At 40.3% G+C, this 19,378-nt stretch overlaps 1 protein-coding gene across 4 annotated transcripts in view; it reads left to right on the top strand.

The window, feature by feature from the left end:
• LOC148424840 (uncharacterized) overlaps nucleotides 1–18,335 on the top strand; it is a 131,416-nt gene extending 113,081 nt beyond the window's left edge. For all 4 annotated transcript variants that reach the window (XR_015865437.1, XM_088413534.1, XM_088413536.1 and 1 more), the window contains one exon: nucleotides 16,523–18,335. The gene's annotated coding sequence lies outside the window, so the exon portion shown is untranslated. The remainder of the gene's footprint in view (nucleotides 1–16,522) is intronic.
• Nucleotides 18,336–19,378: the final 1,043 nt, after the last annotated feature.

Genomic DNA, 19,378 nt, shown 5'->3' with positions numbered 1-19,378 from the left:
GTGACTTCAGGTTATTTTTAGATGCTGCTCATGAGGATGATAAACTAAACAAATATAATCTGTGTATGATATATCATTGCCGCTAAGGAGATATGGCAGCACGGCAGTGTTGTTGTTATTTCCGTTTTGGGATGACCAACATGTTCAGAACTCGATGCCAAGTATTCAGGATACAATACGACGGGCGCACTAAAAATGCCTAATGCCACTTTGTGCACACATTTGTCTAATTAGCAACAAAATGTTGTCCTACTAGTTATGCCAAAGCTGTGAGCGAAAGCATCACAGAGTAGTGGAAGTTAATGGTGAAAAAAAGTGACTTAAGTCAAACAGTTCTACTAGTGCACTGGATTGTCTTTTGAGTGGCCATCGGGAATTTTGGAAATTTCCCAAAAGGCCCGTTCATATCCAGGTTGTTACCTCAATGGATTCATTTCACACAGGATAAAAAAAAGTTCAATCTCCTTCAAAGTCTTAAGATGGTAGCCGCTCATTGAGTTATTTTCACTTCTGTAATTTTTCCACATGACTCTCAATGACATTTATAAGTTTTGGGAACATTTTATGTGCTATAATTTACAACCAGGTTCTGAATTCATTGAGGCATATGTCTTTGACGTTTGTTCACTCATTCCTAGGTTGGGAGTAGACTTAAAGAACAGAGGAAGGGAGAACATATATGAGTTTTGTTTTTGTTTTTCTTCGTTTCATGCTTTGTAATGGCAGGACAGATACAGTCGCATTTTACTTTCAAATTAAAAGCAAATTAATTTGATAATGAAGCAACCTATTGGTAAATTGGGTTATAGTGACTATGCAAAACTTTGGATGCATTTATTTTGTTCAAATTGTGCATTGCCATCAGTCACACATTTTTTACGGCTAGAATTTGTCACGTCTTTTGCCTTTTTAGTTTGTGTTGATTTGCAGACTCTCTCCTTCCCCCGCATTGGGCGGTTCCATCGGACACTCACACCTGTTGTGCATCTCGTCAGAGGGCTTTATAAGCTGGCCGGCAATTACAAGCCTTTGCCGGGTTATTCCTTCGCCAAGCTTGCTTGCTGTTCCGTGATTCCCAGCGCTCTTGTCCTCACGTCCTCCCTTCCCGAGTCCTTTTGGTTTGTACTTTGTGCGTGTTATGTTTTTCAGTTTGTGAACCATTTCTTTTGCTACTTTGTTTGCAGCCGTTTCCCGTGAACTCACGCCCTCCTTGCTGCCCTTCGTTCCCGTGGACTTTTGATCCAGACGTTCTCGTCTCGCTTTGTGTTGGTACTTTGTGACTTTGATTTGCTACTTTGCCTTCGGACAGTTCTTGTGTTTTTCTCACGCCTTGTGCGCTCTTTTTGTTAATAAACTCTGTATCACCACCTCTCGTGCCTGGTTGGGGTCCATCCCCATTTGGGATCCGCGGGTTATTCGTGACAGAATTGAATTATGTTACACAATCTGTCGACTGTAGTTGCTGAATAAAAGGTTCCTTGAGAGCCCACTTTTAACGCAGTTGGTACATTTACTTTGGGCCATTACGGCATGTTCAGCTTTGGTCCGTGTTGTATTATAAACAATCAGTTCACTTTATCTACAATTCAGCAATTATATCTTAGCAATTACATTATTATATATTATATTATATTATAATATAGTATTTAACGTGGCATCTTGACTTCTTTGTGAGTTTTCGACTTCTTCTGTCTGGTATGGCATTACATGAGTACCAACCTGTGTCCAAAACCTGTGACACACTGCAGTGCCGTTTTATATTTTATTATTGATTATGAATTTTCTTTGCATATCAATGAACTCCTTGAAAAGTTGTTGCACAATCACATACTTTGATTGGAGCACTTTACTTTCACTGGATATTTGTGTTTCATTGTAATTGTTTTATTTATTTGTTTATTTATTACATTTAAATTTATTTAGTTTTCGTTAATCATCATTTTTTCTATACAAAAAATTTATTAAATGAACAAATTTGAAAAAGATCACAGAAAATTTCCATTAATTTCATGCAATTTATGTGAAAATGTTATATAGAGCTATAACAGAGATCGAAGGGAGATTTACATTATTTTATTAAACGTTATGTTTCTGTATACATATTTTTCAACAAAACATTTACAGTTGACCACTACATGTATTGAAAAAGAAGAACGAAGTTTGTGCCCCAAAAGAGACTCGGCATGGGAAAGGAAATTATGGAGGGTTTTACTAAACATATTTCATACATGTTATTTATGCAAGTTCAATTTCTGCGGGGGTGCGGGGGGCTCCTACGACTGGGAGTTAATTGTGTGCGTGTGTGTCGGGGGGGAGGGGGGGTTAAAAATATTTAACACATGACAATGATGGTGCATGGACTTTGCACTTTAATAACGCTTGTCTACCTACCTCAAGTACTCAAAGTGCTTACACTTACAACTCATTTAGCTAATGCACTTACATACCAGTGGTGGTAAACTACATTATTAAACCACTGCTGCCCTGGGGCAGACTGACGGAGGTGAAGCTGCCATATTGCGCCTACGGCCCCTCCGACCAACCACCGCAGGCAAAACACATGACTCGGACAGAGCGGGATTGGAACGGTCGACCCTTCGGTTACTGCTTAGGACGACCTGCATAGTTCATTCCATGAATTGATTACTACAACGGCACATGCCTTGTTCATACATATGAATGAAACATAATGACGGTTATCAGACGTATCACCGGAATCCAAATCACGCAGTCCACTCTGTGTTACTAAAATGTCAATCGCGTTGGGGGAGCGGCCTCTCTGTGTGCCAGTTCGCCCAGAAATGCACAGTGCCAAATTCCCAAACTTGGAAAAGTTGACTTGTGCCTGCTTTGAGGAAAATGAAGTTGCACCGTTTTTTATAGTCTACCAAATTAGAGCCCAAAGTGTTTGTGTGAGAAACACCCACGCTGTGAATTAAATCAGCATCCAAGGAGAGACAGCCTTAGAACTGCTTTGGCATCAGGTTGTTTGAAGTCCAGCTGCTCCCTTCTTGATGCATCATATCTTCACTTCCTCACACAAAGTCATGTTAAGCACTCAGCATGGCACCCGCGATCGTCACCCGCTGTGCGATGTCGACCACATTGCGGGGCCTCCGCTGATGGACAAAGCATGTTCACACTAATAGCGCATTAGTCCAGTTTGATTGCAAATTGGCCGTGTACCCATAATATCCACAATTCAGAGCTAATCATGCCTGATCAGACCAAATAAAGACTGTATCAAAAAAATATAAAACAATATTCATTACAGGTTAAGCCATTATTAAGGCATCTCCAATTCGCCAACCAGCAGGACTTAAACGTAAGCCAGTTTTCTGCTACCTGGTATTTGCTTGCATTACACTTGTACCCGACATCTTCTAGAATGGAAAAGGAGGGACAGGTGGGCTGATTGAGGGGTTGCTTCTATGCTGGATGGAGGGAGCTCAGAGGTAGAGCGATTTGAACCCAATCTGCTCTGTGTTGACTGTTCTGATGAGGGGCTTGTGGTGGGACCAGCTTCACGAGCCCATCATTCCTTGTGTTTACTTTGAGGCTGACTACCGACACACGGCCACCTTCCCACTCTTATCCTCTCAGAGTTAGACTGCATCAAGAAGAGAAGCAAAAACCATTAGCATGACGATGTGCTGTGTTCAAAGAAAGCCTAGAAAATGGAATTTTAACAAAGGATTAACACATCGTAAATCAACTTAATTTGCTCAGGCATCTTGTTTATGGGCAGAATACATCAAGCTAAATTGATTTACAAGCCAATTAAAAAAATGCCTTGGGACTGTTGCGGTGCATTGCTTTTGTCTGCATTACAATCCCAAAAATCTGGAATATAAAAGTCAGCGGTGCAGTGATGAGATCAAAGCAAGTCAGAGGGATCCATTGACAATCACAAAATTTTCAGTAGAGTTTAGGCTGGAGTCAGCAAAATTGCGGGTATTTTTTCCTTCTCTATCGCGATTGTTTGATTCAGGAAGACGCATTCTGAAGACTGGATGGCGGTGGTTGGTCTCAGAGCACTACCGCCGTGAGCTTGACCCCATGCCTCCATTATGTGTTATTAGTGGTAAATTCAGAGAAGCTGGCCAGACTGAGACCCGACAGCCCCTCCTCGGATATTTAGTCATGCATATGGATGGATTTCTGATCCCTCTCATCCACCATCGAGGACGAGGGAATTAGGCCGGGGCGGAGAAGAGTAGCGGGCTTAAAGGGAGCGTCCATATCTGATTCTAATGGCAACGATGGAGCTATTACTCCCGCTAAGGGGCAGCGTTCATGCTTGGATTGTTGTTTGTCTGTTGTGGTGTCACGCAGGTGATCAACCCTGCGAGATTCGATGACCTTTCTGGGTCGTTCGCATTCACATCCGCGCGTGGAAACAGATTAGACGCTCCCCGTTTTAATTCCACGCGGTAATGCAATGTGTACCCATGATGGCATATTAAAATGTGCATTTCTCACTCCGCGGTAGTCATTAGCAGTTTACTCTTGCGCATCACTTACCTTGACTGCGGCCCATGATTGATGGAGGGGTTGGGGTGTTGTTGTTTATTTGTATATCAGACAATGTAATATTCATGTTGCACGCTTTTCTGAGCAGACGTTTGCTCGAGTCAGTGGAATGGTACTTGGGATTAGATTTTCACAGCAGATTGCTGTTATTAAAGGGAAAAAAAAATCCTTTGAGCAGTCATCTTCCGGGGGAGGCAATCTCTCGGGCTGCCGGAGTGCTGGTTCATGGCTCTTAATGCACTGAAGCAAAAGAGCTTTGGCCCACAACCTTTCACGCCTTCAACTCTCCTTTTTGTGATTGAATAGTTAATAACTATGAGTCGCCTCTAAAAGCCTGCTCCTCTTCTTTTTGTCTGTTTGTCCACTGCACCTGTTCGGTGCATGTCAGGATTCCTGTGGTCGCGGCCCGGATGCTAAGTCAACTGATCGGCTAGCTTTTTCTGCACCAGCAATTCTTGCTTCCATTTCTTATCCAACGCATGTGTTCGCCATCCCTTTTCTCCAATGCCATTTTTCCATTTAGCGGTTCACTTTGGTTCGTTTGTCCACTGGTAAATCCTGATTAGCTTTGCATTTCCTTAGCTAATTGTGAAGGTAGGATAGCAATAGGTACGAAAAAGAGCATCCTCATAGCAACTCACCGCTAAAATCAACAAAGTAAATAACGGCAATGAATGTGACTAGTAACGCAATGTCTTTTGAACACCAGTCAACCTTCAATTTGGTTGAATTCAGAAACAAATAGAGTTGGGTGAGCAGATTTTCAAAATTAAAAACCGAGACGCAGCAATTTTACTCAAAATGATATATGCAATGAATTCTCACCATTAACTATTTATAACAAATTTAAACTGGTGACTGGTGGTGGTGGTATTTCTTTAGCTAATGCTAAATACTAGTTTGTCTTTGATAACAGTTTGGTAGCAGTATTTTTATTTGGGGTTGTTAAATTCATTATAAAATGTTTCCACAACTCCTAAAATATGCTCATGGACTAGTAATTGCTGTTTGGTGTACTGAATGAGTATTTCTAAAGATAGTTGAAATGTCCAACAATGTGAACTGGGCAAGTTTAATCAGGTAAGTATTATATTGTATATAGTATTATAGTAAATAATACTTCAATAATATAATTAAAGTGCAGTACTCACTGCAGAGTTTGGACTGATTTATTGATTTGGAACAATATAGACAAAGAATCATTGAGCATGTACACATGTCAAGAACGACTGTTAAATAAAAGACTGTATAGCAATTCTAGCTTATTCAACACAAACAAACCACCTTCACATGAGGCTCATTGATATTTGTTAGCTAGCATACTAGCCTTAATGACACTTTAGAGAAACCACGCAAATTGATCTAAAATACACAATCATAAATACATGTTTAATAAACTCATTTTCTGGTTTCAGGAGTTATATATTATTCAAAATAACCAAACCTATTTTATATAAGGCTTAAGCATGACCATACTAGCCAAAGTTACATGTTAGCACCAATTAACTCACAAACCTTATTAGTGACAATATTTACATCAAATGTTAGATGATAGGTAATACACCAAATTCTAACAGCAAAGTAAACTATACAGGCTTTGGGCAGCTGCATTGGTAGAGAGGAAAACTGGACCGCCCACAAAACACCATAACTGAAACCTAATAGCACCAAGATTGTGTCAAAATAATTATTTTACTCCTCTTGCCGGGGCACAAAAACATTCAATCAATAGGATTTTTTCTTTTTCCAGAGAATGACAGCTGATAGTTTCAGAGAAAAAAAATAAAAACATCCTTAAGTTTTAATTTTCTTGTGATGTCAATGTTGGAGATAAAAAGAAGTTCTATTACCTGGCTAACACCAGGTGACACTTCAGGCGTCAAAGAGCTTCCCTTAAAAAAGGAATTGGAATTGGAATAAGAAGTCATCCAACTTTCATCATCAAACAAATGTTGTTATCCGCCAGTGTTTTAAATGACATTTTAGACCGTGGTGCATTGGTAACAGTATTTGACATTGAAAGTTAACACATTTGCTGGTTGTTTAGCACAATTTGTCCAAAAATGCCTGGAGAAGCAACAGCCTTGGTTTGACTTTCTATTCCGGGCTGAATTTTCTAATAGTGTCAAGGACAAAAAAAGAAGCCAATTATTAATTGTTGCACGGTTAACCAAAAAAAAAATCTGTCTTGAAAATGTATGTTTCCATTTTGGACATGGTTTTGAAAACATCATGTTTAGGGCTATCAAGGACCTTTTTGACTTTTTAGTGCCTCTGTGGTTTCCTCTATGTATTCATCTCTCGCTCTCTCCCTCTTTCTCACTCCCTCACACACGCGCGCGCACCACACGCACACGCCGGGACAGCTCATTAGCCCATCCTACGCTCACAGCTCTGGCAGAATGTGACCCTGCCTAATTGTGTACCATGCTCATTTGTTCCCACTGCATGACGTGACGATTGCTTATTTATTCTCCTCAGGGCTCCCATCTCACAGAAAAATGATTGGCTCATTTCATTCACTGCACATTTTTTTGAGCTTTATTTGATAAGCACGTTTCCCCCCCTGCGGCATTCAGATCCCTTCATTTACCCGTGCCTCGCAAAGTTTTAATTTCACCCGGGCACATCATTGCTCCGATTGCATTGTGCGCTAATTATCTGCGATACAGAAGAACTTTTGCACGTGTGATCCTGTTTATTCTGAAAGAATTGAGCGGCACAAAAGGGGGTCGACATTAATGATGCAGTGTGAATATTTGAGGAGGCAATTGTGTACACTAAGCACAACAAGAAGCTTAAGAGGGATTTGGACACCACGGTGGCTCGATCCGAATTAGCTATCCAAATTTGCATTTTGTTCTGATTTGACATCTAGTTAGAGGCCTGTTTCACAAATAAAGCCATTAAAGCTTTTGTTCCACTCGTGTAATAAGGGAGTGCTGAGGCACAGAAAAGGGGATAACAAGCCTTGGCTGATTGGGAATTTGGCTAACAGTGTTTCATGAGCCTCGTTCAAGCTGACAGTCTGACTCCTCTCCCTTTAGCTAGTCGGCATGGAACGGGCCCAGTGGCAGTAGGCTATTGGTGAGTACGTTTAGATTGTGTACATTTTCATTTCATTTTATTCACATTTATTTATGAGGACGTTTGATGTCACTTCAAAACAAAATTAAGAGCGTTACCCATTCTGCGTTATAAACCACATTTGAGTCGTTATGTTTGCTCTCTTAACACTAATGCGAACATATAATGGAAACACATAGACTTGCTAAGTATGTAATAGCTAGTTATGCATAACACATGAAATAGCATATTTTTAAAGAAACGGTGGTGTTTTTTTGTTGTTGTTGTTTTTTTAAATACACCGTACAAGAATGTTTGTTGTTTTGAGGGAAAACTTGATTTGAAATATGCGGTTTGGGGAAGGCTGGAAGAAATTACCACTTCTATTCAATTCAGGTTGTGTTGAATATCTGACCGATTTTTGGACCTCAATTATTCAGTCACTTATTCAAAGCATATTGGATGATTGGTGAGGAAGCTTCTGGCCTCAACACCCAGCCAGTGACCCAACAGCAGTTCTTGTATAACTGGTCAAACATTCCCACAAACAAGCTCAAAAATCTTGTCGAAAGTCTTGTGAGAAGAGTGGAAACTGTTTGAGCTGCAAGGAGTTGTGTATTGCATGTTGACCTTTGCTGGGCCTGCCACTGCTTTTCTCTGCACTGTTCAGACTATTTTCTAAAACCTAGGATCTACAATTGCATCTTATTCTTAAAAATAAAAATCTTGGTTTTGAAGGTGTGTTTTCTGAAAGCGGCCTTTTGCAGCAATGAGTTACTCAAGGCAAAAAGCCACCAACATGCAAAAGTATCTAAAACAATGCATTCTTTTGTGTTGATTTGTTAATTCCATTCGTGTAAAAAGTCGATCCCCGTTTGCACTTACCAGAGTCATTGTTTTTATGAATATATATCAGAGGTGTATGAAGAAAATAATGGAATATAAAAAGCAATTTTGATTTAAAAGATGAATTGATACACAGACGAATAAGTCGGTCTCAAATAAATCAAAAAGTTGCTGTAGAAATCAGGAGAAATTGGTTTGATGTTGATGATGGTTTGTTGTTTCTTTGTCCCTTATCTTCAATAGTTTGGCCTTTGATACCAACATGGAACTAAACATGACAAATGCTACAAACAACCTTCCTTTCCAGCCTTATATAAATCTTCTTGAAGGACATGTCACATATCAAGTACTGACAAGCTAAATCACAGTGAAAAATTACAAGGAACTCATCGCAACAATTGTGTTGGACAAGGCTCCCAACTTTCAAACTGGGGAGTTTTATCGCATATTAAGGTGTGTCCTAATCACCCCGAGTGTTTGTAGTCTTCATTCATTGTGGGGCCGTATAAGAAATACAATAATCAACATTTAATGTGGTTTTTTTCTTTGTGGTCCATCATCACGTTAGCCTTTGTTGAGTTGCTCAAAACAAGAAACACAGTTGATGAAACTCCTCGAGCTACAAACTCTGACGAGCCAACGCAGCCGAAAACTCTTAATGAACACGAGGATCGCAGCCAAATAAAAGAATAATAAAGGCATCTAAAGCTTAACAAGTTTGTCTTTGTTCTTCCACTCCGCCCACTAGAATTTGGCTGAGTGAGAGCGGGCGGCTCTCAGGGCAGCTCGGAGAGTTCCATGCCCATCGGCCTTCAATCACAAGGGATGTCTGAGTTTGACAGCATCAAGTATTTCTTCTAGAACAAAATAAGACCCCTAAGCAATGGTGGATGAGCTGTTAGTAACCATCGAATCCACAGGGAAGGAGACTAAGCGTGATCGCTCACTGTACACAAGCGTTGGTTAGATATGAGACCATGGACCAGGAAAAGAAAACATTATAGGATGCCGCAACACTGCTACATTCTTACTCTGACAGAGGCACATCGTATCGTTATTGTTTGTAGCATTCTACAACCTGATGCAAATGTCGTGAAAGTTGAGAGTGATGAAAAAGCATGAAACTTATCAGGAAAAAAAAAACGGTTGAATTGAGGCAATTGGACGCTGTTTGGTTGTTGAAAGCATTTCGGCTTTAATTTGTTCATACTGTGCAGGCATCAGCCCTATTTGCCTGAATTAAAGTGCGCCTTGAGACATTACCCATTTTCTTTTGTCCATATTAAGTCTCGTTGTACTTTCCCATGGTCCATCTAGTATATCCATGATGGGCTGATTTCAAATAGTGCGCACCTTGGGGGGTGTGATGTTATGCCAGGACAGGCTCGTATGACCCCGGGTAACAGACTTTGTTTTTGCCGTGTGAAGTGTAATTGCACATCCACAGCATTTTTAATTTTTTTTTATGGCGGGTAGCTGACACTCTTGACTGATGCTTACCTAATACTGTAACTGCAAATTGAGAACTGTAGTGATAACTGTGACCATCGGGTGGCAGTGTTTCCACACATACAACATAGTTATTACCTACATGCAATTCAAAGTAAGGAATGGAAATCAATCTTTCATATGATGACGCCCATACTTATATAGACAGAGCACACAATATTTTATTTATATTTATATTTGCTTTACTTCTATATATTTTTTTTCATCTTTTTGTTCAGTATAGAGTACTAGTATTGATACAACAGTGCATGCTTTTTGATAAGTGCTGCCTCTGAATTGGTCTTCTTGATGGAAATGTGGCCTAAGTTGGTGATAATGGCATGGCCAATCCAACGGGGAAAAAACATCATAGCACTCTCATTAGATGCCGTTATTTTGAGGAGCTGCAACAAAAGCTCTAACAAAACGTTTTTGTCAGTGCAAATGCTCATTTTTCACTATCCTGTGAGAAGTGTTAAGATGCTATATGATGATGCAACAAATGTTTTCATTAATCAAGTTTTAAGAAAAACTCCTTTTTTTATTTGAAGAAATACTGTACAGCAGGGTTCTCGAATAGGAAATGAGCTCGGTAGGCCGGACAAAAGAACGCTGTACTGTAGTTTGCCCAACCCTGCTTTCAACATTGTGTACACAAAAGAAGTACATCACTACCTTTTCAGTTTCACTCACAAACCACATGTGGGCCTCAACATAGAGAGGGATGTGCATTTTTTTTTTTTTGGAGGGGGGGGGGGGGGGTGTACCTTTGAAAATTCAATCAAGTGAAGGCCGTCTCCTGCTGGGTGACAGGGGGCTGAATTTTCCATCGGGCTTGCTGTGCTCCTAATGCAGCCTTGGATTGTAATTGCGTCCCAGAAGGCTCTTCATTTACGGGCAACAAAACCAACGCAGGAGCGACAGGACGAGAAAATGTTTCCACCGCACTGCAGTAGTTAATTAAAACAGTACTGTACTTGATGTTTATATCATCAGCCTCACTTGCACTCTTGCATGTAATACATGTTGTCATTGGCAGGAGAAATCCTCAAATCTTCAAATTCATTCATTTTCAGGAAATCAAAAATCTTCTTGCGTTGAGTTAACAGCCCAGTTCAAGATCATGTTCGATTGCTAATTTATGACTTGTTTTTAATATTATTCATTGGCAGTTGTCAAAAAAAAACTTTAGAACTTGAGTAAACCATACAGTTGTGATTACATTACTCTCCCAAGATCCTTTTCAATACTAAGAACCATGACTCGTGAAATAAAAATTTAAGATGACTTAGCAGTTTATGTATATGCACTTAACTTCATGGCAGACATGCTACTTTCTCTAAAATTACAAGAATCAAAAAACAGGCTTAGTCAAAAGTAGTTAGACTATTTCCTTATTATTATATAAAAAAACATACAGTTTTTTTTTCTAGCTTGAGGTGACATAATGCTGAATGGCTTCTGCAGAGTGAGGAAGCGCTAATCAGTTAACAAATCTCAAACACTAATTGATCAAAGGAGTTAACAGATTTGTTGCCAACATATTTTCACCATTTAAGATTGGGGAGAAGCGCTGAAAAAATGACTTAAAATAAAATAACATGGAAGCAGAGCAACATTATTAGAGCTAAGGAAACGGAATGAAATGAGTCAAACTAAAAGTAAAAATATTTTCAAACAAAATAAAATCAAAGGGTTCAAAAAACTAACAGTAAAATGAACTTTTACGTTGAGAAAACTACAACAAACTCACGAGAGAGAGAATTTTAGACATTCTTAATTTTTTACATACATAAGCTTTGAAAGTTACTTTTAACTGTAATAACTTTTAAGACAATTGTTTGACCTTCCACTGAGGTTCATTTGGAAATTGTTTTTTTTACTGTGTTGTCCAGAAGCAACGTCACCAAGAATCACCATGATGCACTGCACTTATTCCATTTTGAATTCTGTGGAATGTTAAGTAGCTACATTTGTTTTGTGGGTGGCTGTTGAGCTTATAGCTGATTAAATTCATTTTTTCTTCAACGTTATTGTTTGTTGATTACTCACAAACATACCTCGGGGATATTTTGTTCAATATATCTACCATGCATGTTTTGGGAAGTGTGGGAGAAAACCATAATAGCAGGAAAAATACACACAGGCACAGAAAGAGCATGCAATCTCTATGAAGGAAGGCTGAAATCAAACCCACAACCTCCGAATGTGAGGCAGATGTGCTAATCAGTCTGCCACTAGCCAATAATATCGATTTGTAAAACATGTTAAATTGACCATATTTGGACATGCAGGGTTTTTGCTGGACAGTGACACTGTTTCCTTATGCAGGTGCGTTTCCTAGTCCATCCATTAAATGGAATGATGTTTCTTTAGCTGTCCTTTTACCACGTGTGGCCGAAGAGCCAATTGAAGAGGTGTGGCCTTCCACCTTAATCCCCGGGTTTCTATCCCAGCTGCCCCCAAAGACCATCTTAATTCCTTCCATCATTACAGAAGACTCCTCACGGAGAGCTTTAGGAAAAGGTGACTGCTGACGATGTCATTCACACGCACTATTTCCAAATGTCAGCTCCTAAGCTCACATTTGTCTCATTAAAGTTGGCGCAGTCCATTTTTTATTCTCGCTTTCGCCTGCCATTCTCAATCAAGTCCACTGGGAGAATGGAGGGAGGCAGCCCCTCATAATCATGCTTATTTGCATGAACGCAAGTGGAAACAGTCAATCACAGGACAACAAGAAAGGGCCGGTGGGAGAAAGACAACTTGAAGGGATGGCAAGAGCCTTTTTTTTTTTTTTGGCCAGATAGATGCGTGCTAGTTAAGACGCATCAGTTGAGGGACATCAAGAAATGTCAATGCACCATGCAGCATCACGCAGCCTTTTTGTTCAACAGTCTTCTGACCCGAAGATTTACATAGAGGCCCACACATGATCCACCCACATGGAGGCGAGCCCTTCATCTAAAACGCATCCGTGTCTTTTGCAGCTCAGGGGCTTCAAAGGCTCACATATCACTCATGTAGATGTGAGACATCTTAGCAGGGGGATGACGGACTGAGGCTTTTTGCTTCTCTCTGATCCGCTGCACTCACCTGCACTTCGTCATCGCAAGACAACAACGGGGTGAAACGTTTCTTTTTATTGTGACCATTGGAGAAGGGCGAGAAGGAAAATAAAGCCCCTTTTAATCAATCATTCAATAAAGTAGTGAATATCTTCATTTATCCCTGAGAGAAATTTCTGTTTCTAGTTCTATTCAACAAACAACAGTTTAGGAAAAACCTTGCATGTCAAGTTAAAATCCATTTACCGCTCCAATTAGTCTCCCAAATCACAACTTTTCAGGTAATTAAAAAAAAAAAAATCTTGTTAGTAGTAGAATGGAACCTCAGTATTTGCAAAGTATTCTCAGTATTCTCCTTTGGAGCAAATGCTTGATTTTTTCCTTCTGGAGAAAAAAAAAGTTGAAACGCATGGTGGTTTTGTTAATCTTTAACGACCATATATAGTATAGTAACGAAGGTTTGAAGTTTTTTTTTTTTTTTTAAACTAGCTACAGTGACTTTTTTTTTTAAAGCAGATTGGAACATTGCATCGCTGCTTTTTGCAGGTGATGTGGTGCTGTTGCCTTCTTCAGGCAGTGATCCCCAGTTCTCGTTAGGGCAGTTGGCAGAATTTGAAGCAGTTGGAATGAAGATCAGCACTTCCAAATCTCAGACCATGAGCGATCCTGTCCCATGTAGGAGTTCAAGTATCTCGGGGTCTTTTCACAAGGGCAGGATGGAGGGAAAGATGGACTGGTGGATCGATGTAGCCGCTGTGCGGACACTTGGACGGTCTCTTGTTTCAGATACAATTGGCCGAAATGAATTTCCTCTGCAGGATTTGGGGGCTCTCTCTCAGAGATAGGGTGAGAAGCTTAGTCATCCGGAAGAGGAGTCTAGCTGCTGCTCCTCCACATTGATAGGAGCCATCTGACACTCCTCCCTGGTTAGATGTTCCAGGTATGTCCCAACAGAGGAGACCCCCGGGGATAACCCCGAACAGTCTGGAGGGACTTGTGTCTCTCAACAGGCATGGGAACACTTGGGGATCACCTCGGCTGGACAAAGTGGCTGGGAAGAGAGAAGTCTGGGTTTCCCTGCTAAAGCTGTTGCCAAAGCGTTTGACTACAGATAAACGGTGGATAGACGGATGGATGCGATTTAAAGTGGGGGGTTTTGTTTTTTTTTAAATGAGCATGTATTGCAATAGTGATAGTGAAGCTATTTTCCTTTTGAAAAATAAATAGCTATGGAAGGGGTACCTTTTATACAGGGGGAGGAAAACCATGTAATTTAAAAAAGCCATGTATATTCTACTTTTATGAAGCAACCAAAGATAGTAGGGATTTTTTTGTCCATGGACAGCATGACAGCCTATTTCTTACATGTGGTTGAGGACAAGCTTGACACAAACCTCATGACAGTGACTCAAATCTAACACCAATAGTGTGTGTCGCTGTGATGTCTGGCAAACATATCAAATAGGAGAGGGATTCAAACCTCAAACTACCTTGAATTAAATAAATACATATATTTATTGTTCCACTTCTTATACACGTATGGTGCTCAAAAAAAGAAAAAAAAAAGAAAAGCTAGGGAATCTTTGGGGCCTTGTCTTGTGCAAGTTCTCTCCCTAGTGGCCTGTACATAAACTGCAAGAGCTTAGACATGCTTGCGTGTGCTCACGTCTGTAATGGAAGTCTGCATGACCCTTCACAACCCATATCAGGAAGAAGTGTGTCGGGGTGTCCTGGGGGCCTCTTCCATGCGTACATAGTCTCAACAAGCTAAAGCAAACAAAATATGTTTAAGCACCTTGAACCACAAGAAAGTAGAGGAAAAGGTGCAAGAATGGCTGCGAAGAAAAATACGCAAGATCATGGTGCCACCAAGGAGCCATGTAAGTGAAGGGGGGGATGAAAACTCATTCTGAGAGCTTCATTCATCTTTAATCACAGACGCTTAACAAGCTCATATAACAAACCACTATCAGTGCTTTAAAATAGCAATTGAAAGTAATAAAAAAATTCTGTGTTTTGTTCATTTAATTTTCAGTGTTTTAAGAGTCATTTGTATAAAAACCTAAATAATGGGACATGAAAACCACTTTGTTAAAGTAACTGATAACTACTTTAGGTAGGGCAGTAATCAGTTACCTCGATGCTTAAGTTCTAAAAAAAAAAAGTAGTTAGATACTAAAGTACCTCAGTAATTGATTACTTCAATACTTAATTTAGTACCAGCCATTTTTAGCACCTGCTTTGAAATAAACTTGAAATAAATAAATGTGCCTGTGTTTGAATGTGTGGACGGTGAACAGACTTTCAAAAAAAAAAGTCGTGGTCATACGTCTTTGAAATTGAATGAGTGACAATACGGTGAATTTTGTGTAGTGGCGCACTGTGGTGTTTCTCAAATGTGAATATAATGTTAAAGGTCGGGAATCAGTTTACCTGACGCAGTGATTAAAAAAAAAAAAAAACTCCCCTTCCCTCAGTACTTGGCATAAGCACACAAAACAAAAAGAGCGGGTCACTCACAAGTGATGCGGAGTGTGCAGGGCACCAGCTGCTGGATGCTCAGGCCATAAAAAGATTTGAGAGGTGGCCGCAATGAAGGCTGCCGAGACCACAGTCGTAACGGCATCATCCCGCTTGCTGCCTACATCTCATTGTAATCGCTTTCCCCAATACGATTATTTTCCACAGATCTCACAATGACATGGTCAAACAAATGTAGGTAACGTCGCGTATTAATTAACGATAAAGTCAGCTTTTAAACCTGTCCGTAAAAGCGTATTTCTCTCTGTAAAGCAAGGAAATGGGTGTGAAATTAATTTTGGGGTCTAATTTGAAAATGAAGGTTGTTCCCCCGCTTTCTGCGCTCTGCTGTGGCCCAATTTAAATTGCTGCAGTAATGGGGGTCAGCCAGGAGTCAATATTATTTCTTTTTGTCTCGTCTGTGGGGACCAGAGGTGAGAAAAGCTCATCATGAAAAGTGAGAGAATTGGGCGAGAGGGAGGGAAGACACGGCCTGGCGGCGAGGTGGCTAAATGAAACGGTTCTATCTCCGCGGTGCATAAAGAATGGAAAGGTGAGGTGTGGGGAGGGGGGTAACACGCACAAAATCATTGTTGAAGAGGAAGCGTCAGCCACTTACTTCACGCTGCCGGTGTTCTTCCTCTCATTCTCCTAGTGATGGCTTCGTAGTTGCTCTTCGGCCAATGCCATCTGCTCTTCCATGTTGTTGATTTCCTCTTCAACTCGCCGATGGTTTTCCTGGGGGTGACGCACGTGATAAGAAGAGCAAAAGGGAGCATTGATTTTAAAACAGAAAGGAAGGCTTTGATCCCCCTTTGCAGCATTTTGGAAAACTATCAACAATCAACATTTTTTGTTCATTCAACAGTGGTCAAAACCATTGGGACAAGACTGGTATCAGTGGGGGATTTGGAAAAAAAATATCTTGTGATATTTTTCTCCAATATTCTGTGCATTTCATGATGCTTGGCAATTAACCTATGCTCTTGTTTTCATTTCAGATGGATTATTTGGTTGGCCAGGTAGAGGCACGCTACAAAGTTTGGAGCTCCGTTACTCAAATATAAAGATGGAGGGCATTCTCAAGTCGACGCTGAGACAATCAACAACTGTCACGCAAAAGTCATCGTTACAGGATCTGTGGCTGATACTCGAAGAAGCTGTGCATGTTCCTGTCGGGTCAGATGCCCCAGCAACTTCTGTAGCCTTTCAAATTTCAAACAAAATAATCCATCTCAAAGAAAACAAGAACATAAATTTAACTGCCATATATCCTGGAACATACACAAAGAAGTTGAACATTTTTTTACAACATTTAAGTACAAATAAGTATTTCAATATGTGAAATTAGTTTTCAATCAGCCTGTGTAGAAAATAAAAATAGTCCATAATCTGAGTTACTACAGAAAACAGAAAAGACCAAATGATGAGAGAAGACCCTAAAATATTTGCATTGAAGAGAGACAGTAAGTAATCCTATATGTAATTCCAGGTTTATTGCGCTGGGTGATTTTCACACACCATTGAAATATGTTGTGACAGGTTCACACATGACGCCTTTGTTCAAACGGTCATTGAGTCAAGACTGAGATAAAAAGGTGCTTCCTTTCAAACATAGGAAAAGAAACTATTGTTTGAAACGATTTCTTTTCTCTTTATAATAATGGGCATGAATTACATGCAGATTTCCCCCATTCGTGATTGGGCCCTGTGCCTACTGTGCACAAATAGCAGGGGTACACAGTACTTACAACTACATTCACCGTGATGGCGACTTGTAATAATGTCTTTGTTTAATATATAAATATTGCTTGATATGAAATTGGTTCGTGGTCAAAAAAACAACAAAAAACTAACAGTTGGGGACTGCTAATTTATTCGCAGGTGTCAAACTCAAGGCCCACAGCACAGATGTAGCCATCCACAACACAAATGGTCAACAAAAGCTGTTTTCAATTTTTGACTTTGTTTCTTTCTTGTGCTATTATGTGTAAACAAAGTGGGACCTTAAAATCTAGCTGCCCCCACCAGGCTTGCGGCTGATCAAGACGACTCCAACAGCATGAATAATGGGGCCAAAAATAAGCATTTTACTGACATTAAAATGCAAACCAGCATCAATATACCACTGACACTAACAACCCACCATTCATAACAATAGTTCCGCCCCCAGGTGAATTATTTACAACTGATTGTCCGGCTGTGTGCTCCCAAACACACATTTTGGCCACCTCAGGATTTCTGCAGCAAAACATTATACCAGTCGATAAATGAAACATTGTTGTTCACTTGGCCGACTCGGTGAAAAATCTCTCCTCATCTCCGAAACCAAAACGAAACTAAAGGACGTGCATAAGGTGGGCGTGTATTTTCTCTTCAACAGTCAAGTGCTGGGAGTTGCGAATTGCTCCTGTCTCACTGCTGTCGTCATAAGCGAGCTTCAAGCCCTTTTCATTCAACTGCCCGAGTGGGACCGGTGTTAGAGCGCAGAATTAGCAAGGAATGATTAGAAATGCATCAATGAAGGAAAATAATACTTTGGGAGTGTTAGGGTGAGGAATCAACATTGGAAGACAATTAAAAGATTAATAGCTGGCAAGGGCAGTAATGCACATTTGTACAGGCATGCTTAACTATGTCTTCCCTCAAGTACTTGGTGACGTTTGAGATGACTGACAACTCTTAGTAAAATAATAAAGCGCCTAAGCCACGTTTTCTTTATTTTGTCAGTTTTGTTTACAAATGCTTTTAAATCATTTACCGTTAATAATGTAAAGCATCACATATTCACCAATGCCCTGAGAGCAAACGCACGGCATACATGAAAGGTATGCAGCGTTTTCCACTACCTCAGACCTTATGGCTTTTCATCCGTTGTTTGATCAGCACTGTGTTGTGATGTGGATGTAAATGTGCCACGACTTCATGTGACATATTACGTACTTAAAAGAAAAACAAGCGAAATAGCTTGAGCTTGGCAGCTGGTGGAAGTAAGCAGCACCGGTGCGCATCCTGATGTCTGAACCACAGGACATTAAGTTCAACTTCTGCTGCTCCTCGATGTCTTTTAACTGGGAACACACCTCCCGCAACTGCCACACGAGATCGTATTTTCACTTTAGCATACTTGACATATTTGTTCTGTCAACCCCAGAGCAATTTAGAAACAACGAGCATGCTCAAAGTAGTCTTAAAAGTTCGAGGCTATTGTGTTGGCTCTTTTTAAAGAAAGACTAAACCACAAAATTAAAAACTATAAATGATTAAACTTCTAACACATTCTTGTGTGGTTAGCATTATGAGAGCGCAGCTGTTACTACAATGCCCTTTTCAAAAATCTCTCAAATTGCAAAACATGTTAGAATGTGAGGTCAGTGTGTGGCTCCCTTGTCATCAGAGTGAGTGGGAGTAGGACCTTGCGCATAGCCTTGGCGTGAATGAAGTGATCGTTGCACCAGATGCTGCAGTTGTTGTTTTGCCATTGCGTGTAGACATTAAGGTAAGTCAGGTGGTCACTCTTTGGCACAGACAACTTCTCCCTAACTTGGTATCTTTCCTCCTCACGGCCCTGAACAAAGGAAGGGTAGAAGGAAGAAAGGAAATGTAAAAACCAACAACAAAAACAAAGAGAAAGAAAAAAATGTCTATAACGAGACACTCACTCAAACCTTGGGTCTGTAAAAGTAGGCCACCACAGAAAGCATGGAAAGGATGATAAGGATGTCAGCGCTGCAGCCCAAGTTGCAGAACACAATTGGCATCTTAGACAATGCTAGATTGAGGAGAAACGCCACCATCATTCGCTCCGTTGGCGCCAAAGAACCTGAAAGCACAGTGTATGATGAGAGCATGAGCAA

Source organism: Hippichthys cyanospilos, chromosome 4 (assembly GCF_059441005.1).
Source record: "Hippichthys cyanospilos isolate Australia breed blue-spotted pipefish chromosome 4, RoL_Hcya_1.0, whole genome shotgun sequence".
Classification (NCBI taxonomy): Eukaryota; Metazoa; Chordata; class Actinopteri; order Syngnathiformes; family Syngnathidae; genus Hippichthys; species Hippichthys cyanospilos.
This window is presented reverse-complemented; position numbering and strand designations above follow the sequence as displayed.